We start from the raw sequence: 6,000 nt of genomic DNA on the forward strand, positions 1-6,000 counted from the left end.
CATTTTTTTTAGCAGTAAAGTATTTTAAATTAAGGTATATACATTGTTTTTAGATATAATACAATTGCACACTTAATAGACTACAGTATAGTGTAAACTTTCATATGCACTGAAAAACCGAAAAATTCCTGTGACTCACTTCATTGTGATAGTCTAGTATTGAACTTGTGATGTCTCCAAGGTATGCCTGTACAAAAGAAATAAAAAAGGAATGACACAAGAATAATAACACCCAGAGGAACTGAGAGAGGATTTTTGAAGCAGGTGATACTTGAGCTGAGCCTTGAAGGGAACTAGGGATTTCCAGAGACAGAGGTGAGGAAGAAGGAGCACTCCAGATAAGGGGGAAATCCTGGCAAAGGCATATAGATGAGACGTGCAACATTGTGTTCCAAGTAGGCTAGTTTGGCTAGAAGGAAGAATGTGGGATGGGGTCAAGAGTGAAAGATAGAGGGGAAGCCAACTGTGTTCAGTTTTAGAGGCCCTAGGGAGCCACTGAAGGTTCTTCAGAAGAATGGTATGGTCTTCTAAAGATGGGAAGTAGACAAGAGAACATCTGAACAGCCTGGACCAATAAATGAAGCTAGAGCTTGGCTGACTTAGGAGAGCAAGGAGATTTCTGGAGATGGAAGGAAATGCAACGGTCTATGTCCTCCAAAAGACTCCCTAGATACCTGTGGGAACATTACCCCTGAGATCAGCTTCCCAGGAGAGAAAGGAAGAGGGAGAATCCCCTCCCAGAGATCCTCAGCAGACCTGCCACTTCTCTTCCAGTCACTACAGGACACATGGGCTTCCATGCAACTTGAAGAAAGTCAATAAACAGAACTATTGAATTAATTCTCATGATCCAGGAGTTTCTGCTGAAGACTTGGCCATAAAGTATTCTTTATTTAGCAAATGCTTAGCCAAACCATCTGGGTTCTGTTATATGCACCTGCTGTCTAAGAAAGAGGACTAACAATAAGTCAAAAATTGGATTCTAGTATCAGGTATGCCACTTAGTAAATTTGTGCAAATTACTTCATTTCTCTGGGCCTTAGCTTCCTTAACTGTAAATGCGGATAAAAATATCTGTCCTGCCAAACATAAAGAACAGTTATGAGCATCTGAAGAAAATAGGAGTGAAGGTGCTTTGCTCTTCTCACTAATTTTGGTTTTTTGCTTTGGAAAATAGTTATTTTTCATTTTAAATATGTGATTTATATTATGTAATAGGTTTATTATTTTAAAAGGATTAATAAATATATATTTTAAATTTTTATCAGTTTTAATTTCTAATACGGTAAATATTGATAGAACCTACATAAACAAATGTTCTTTGAGAAGTGCTCAATCCTTTTTAAAAGCATAAATAGTCCTGACACCAAAGGGTTTGAGAATCGCCACTCCACACCATGGTGATCAGGCCACAGTAACACAGGTATGGAGCCCAAAACTAGAAACATAGTCCTGTGTCCGATGCATGCATCCCCCAGTTATGCCATGCCTGGATGATTGTGTTCACTTTGGTTACCACATTTCAGGAAGGACATTGATGAACTGGAACCCATTCAGAGAAGGCCAGACAGAATGGTTTGGGGATTAAAGACCATATCAAATCAGGATCACCTAAGGGAGATACAAGTGCTTACTTCACCTGTGGGTCGATGTTTGTCCTCCATTGTCAAAGAGGACCATGACATCAGGAAGTCTTAGAAGGTCATGGTAGTGGCCCTAAGACACTTGATGGACTGACATGTGGATAAGAGATGAGCCTTGTTCAGCTTGGCCCCAAAGGGCAGAACCACCAGCAGTGGGGAGAAGTTGTAGGAAGGTGGATTTGGGCTCCATGAAGGAAAAGCGTCCTCATGATGAGAACAGTCCACAAGTGGACATGGCTCCTTCCAGAGACAGTGACCTCCCTCCAGGGGTGGCCAGAGAAGCAATGACTAAATTTTTGTACTTTGGAAGTAAGAAAACGCTACAAATTAGGGCTTAGTTTGTTGTTCTGTTGATTGTTTTGACTTTAAAAAGTTATGGGGAAAATGTCGATAATGCAAATTAAACTTAGAGTATCTCAGATGTACATTTTTTTGGAGGGGGGTACAGCTGCTAAACATTTACCAGCACCCTGCTGGTTCCCTCTTCCCTAACCTAATTTATATATTCAATGCCATGCCTTATGTCTTCAAAAAGAAGATAGACGGTCCCTTGTTAGGAATATTGAGGGGGTGGGGTTCCTGTTGACAGAATCTGAGTTGGAAGCAACATGGGCCAACCAACCCACACAGATGAATTCTGATGTCCCTTCCGACTCTAGTTTCTAGGATTCCCCAAAATTCGGGGCTGTGGACCTCAGAGATACGGGGGAACCTCCTCTGTGTGTATTATTCTCTGAGCCAATGGAGCTTCAAGGCTCAAAAACATCTGGGGTTCATGAATTTGGGGTTTTTAAAACATAATTTGATCACTGTATTTTAGTCTAATTGGTCTGTCATGCTATCCACCAGCTGACTGAGAGATGATGGACTCAGAGTACATATCAAGACACATATTATATTGGATATGGTCAAGGCTAGAAGTTATTTGGCTTCACTTTTTTTAAAGTGTAATTTCTTTGCTTATTTATTTATTTATTTGTTTGTTTGTTTATTTTGCTTTTTGATGAGGCAATTGGGGTTAAGTGACTTGCCCAGGGTCACACAGCTAGTAAGTACTCTCCATTTATAGCACAACACAACTGAAACAGGTTGAACAACTACAAAACCATATTTGTTTATAAGGGTTTTGTTCTTCTTTCTTTTTCAGTGGGGAGGGGGAGGGAGAGAAAGTGGATTTTTGTTCATTGAAAAAATTAATTCAGGTTTTAAAATTAATATTATTGGTTTCCTTTATGACCTTATCTGTTTTTATTAATTTTTATTTTATGCATTTAAAACCCTTATTGTGAGAAGGGGTCCAGAGGCTTCACCAAACTTCCCAAGGGGTCCGTGACACAAAAAGGGTTGGGAACCTCTGCTTTTGACCTTAAACCCTCTCTGACTGGTGGCCAAGTCTTGTGGCGATGAGATCTCCTCTGGAAAGGTCACCTTGCCCCGACTAAGGTCCTTTCTTTCCATTTGAAGATGTGGCTTCTCTATGCACATCTGAAAAGACCAGTTTATGATGCTCAGTTCTTTCCTCCTCAAGCTCACGCAAGGACTGTCTTTCGGTATGTAGTTGCAGTGACTTTTAGCAGTGGCCTTTTCTGACTTTGGTCTTAAGATTCACAGGCTTCGTTACTGAAAAAATAACCTTTCCCTCCCGGTATCCCACCCCTGTCTGCCTACAGCTGTATTTTCCCAGACCTTCACCACTGTGAGACTGCATCAATCAGCAGTCCCCCTGCTCTGATTTTCTGGGACCAGCCCAGCAAGGAGACACCAGGCTCTTCTCTTTCTCACCCCATCTGTAGTAGAACAAATTGACAGTAACCTGGATCCCGCAGAGGCTTAAGAGGTAGAAAGAGACCTTGTAAAACTAAGGAGACAATTTCACACTTACAAAGTTGGCTTTCAGCACCGGAGGGAAACTTGAGTCTGGAACCAATGCTCTAAACCTGAAAAGGCCCCAGGCAAGCAGACTGAAGGTTTCAGCTGACCAGTAGCGCAAAGCACTTTGTGCTCTGTGTCTGGTCACCCAGGAGGAGATGCATGGGTGACACTTCTAAGGGCAGTCAACCCAAAGGAAAGGAGGGAGGCTTGGACTCAAAGGACCGTACTGTCTCCCTCTTCCTTAGCTTTCCAAGGGGTCTCTCTGTTCCTGGCCATTATGGGGTATTAGCCCCTGGGAAGGAGGGAGGGACAAAATCTAAGGGTGTTGGACCTAGTCTTGGAGGCAGGTTGTTCATTCTATTATGGGCAGAGGAGAGAACATAATTAGCATCTAAGCCATGCTTCTAAACCCACCCCTATCCCCTGAGGATACCAAATCAGCCATCCTCCCACATGCTTTGTTCTAAGAATCCCAGTGCTGAGAGACTCAGCCTCTAGGGCCTCCCTGGACTCAGTGTCAGGAGATGTGGGTTTGAATCCTCTCTTTGACATTAGCTGTGAGGCCATGGACTTATTTAACCCCTCTAAATCTCATTTTCCTGATTTATAAAATGAGAAAAATACCACACAGAGTTATACAGTAAGAACTACTCAAAGAATTATAAAAATGTTTTCTTCTCCTCCTCCTCCTCCTCCTCCTCCTCCTCCTCCTTCTTCTCTAGTAGTAGTTGTAGTAGTAGTAGTGGTGGTGGTGGTGGTAGTGGCAGTAGCTGTATTCTCCCTTATGGAGAGAGAGCAATCTTGGTTAGGCCCTCTTCCTGAAAGATTGAGGCCAGTTACCAAATGTTGAGAATTCATCTAGTGTCTTCTCTCAGCCCCTTGGCCCTAATGATCAGCCCTGTTGTCAAACCATGTCCCTCATGTGCACTGTTCTCTGTTTCTGAACTTTGACCTCTGTGTAGTAGAGCTTTTCCTACATTTCCATTACAGTGTAAGCTCCTTGAGGGCAGGGACTGTCTTCTGCCTCCTTTTGTATCCCCAGCATTTAGCCCATCTCCTGGCACACAGTAAGTGCTTAATAAATGCTTACTGATTGATTCTTGAGGTCTTGGTAAAACAATATAATCTGAACATCTACTCTAACCTGGGATGCCTTTTTTCTAGAATATTTGGTCAAGGGCGAAGGAGCCATGAGCTCCAGTCTCAGTCCATGCAGAGGTCTCTGAGAAGGTGGGAGGGGGGCTCTGATGTCTGCACTCAGTGGGCTCCCTAAAGGAAGGGGAAGAGAGTTACAGACAGGCTCCCTGGGTTCCTCTCCTGCCTACCCAATACCTAGCTCCCAGTAGGCTAGGAAATAAAGGGGAAAGGGGATCTGCTGCTCTCCTTTAGACTCAATGAAGTGGCAACCCTGTCTAGTTAATATATGTAAAGTGCTTTGCAAACCTTAAAGCCTTATATAATAAAGGCTAGTCATCGTCATCATCATCATCACCATCATCATTATCTTGCTGATTATTATCTGTTCAAGAGGAATAGGACCTTAGAAACCTATGTTTCCAGGGAGCTTCAACAGAGGAACAAGGGAGATAGGTACACGGAGCAAAGGCAGAGAATGCAGCAGGTGGTCAGAACATGGATACAGCAAAGAAAGGTGCAAGAAGGCATTTATACCTTTAGAAAGTGCAATATTAAATTGAATACTGACTCATATTGGATGCAAATAGTCACTTCCTACCTCTGAATCTCAGTTTCCTTACTTCTAAGTTAGAGTAATAACATTTGCTCTACCCAATCTCAGGGCTGTTTTGAGAAAACAGTTTAAAAAAATTGTGAGTTATTATTATGCAGATGAACAAAGAGAGAATGAAGCTCAAGGCCTGGTTTGCTTCTGGTTTTTTAATTTAAAAAATTTTTTTTTTGGCTAGGCAATGGAGTTAAGTGACTTGCCCAGGGTCACACAACTAGTAAGTGTCAATTGTCTGGTCTAAGACCGAATTTGAACTCAGGTCCTCCTGACTCCAGGGCCAGTGCTCTATTCACTGCGGCCACCTAGCTGTCCCCCTGTTTTGTTTCTATTGTGGGCATTTTTAAATTTCCTTTTATTATTCAAGACTCAGGGCCATTCCTCATGCAGATTTTGGTTAACTAAAAGCCTGTTTTCTGTTAATGTTAACCTCACCTTACCAGAACTGTCCCATGGGATGAGAAAATTTACTTAAAACCTTAAACATCCCTTAGATAAGAAGTCAGAAGAAGAATCTCAACTGTCTCTGACTCCTTGGTGACAAGTAAATCCTCCTCCTCAATCAGCCTATTGTGATTCCTCCAAATGTATCCTAGTCTATAACCTGACTTAGTTTACCTATAGGATTTGAGAGATTTGTTTCCTTAAGGGATTACGACATTATGGCTCTGTTTAATTAAGTTTGTTTAACTTTTATGACATTTAAGGGTGTATGGAATTACAAATCTACCTTCTCTTTAA

The sequence above is a fragment of the Phascolarctos cinereus genome, unplaced genomic scaffold (genome assembly GCF_003287225.1).
Source record: "Phascolarctos cinereus isolate Bilbo 61053 unplaced genomic scaffold, phaCin_HiC Scaffold_5;HRSCAF=322, whole genome shotgun sequence".
NCBI classification, from domain to species: Eukaryota; Metazoa; Chordata; class Mammalia; order Diprotodontia; family Phascolarctidae; genus Phascolarctos; species Phascolarctos cinereus.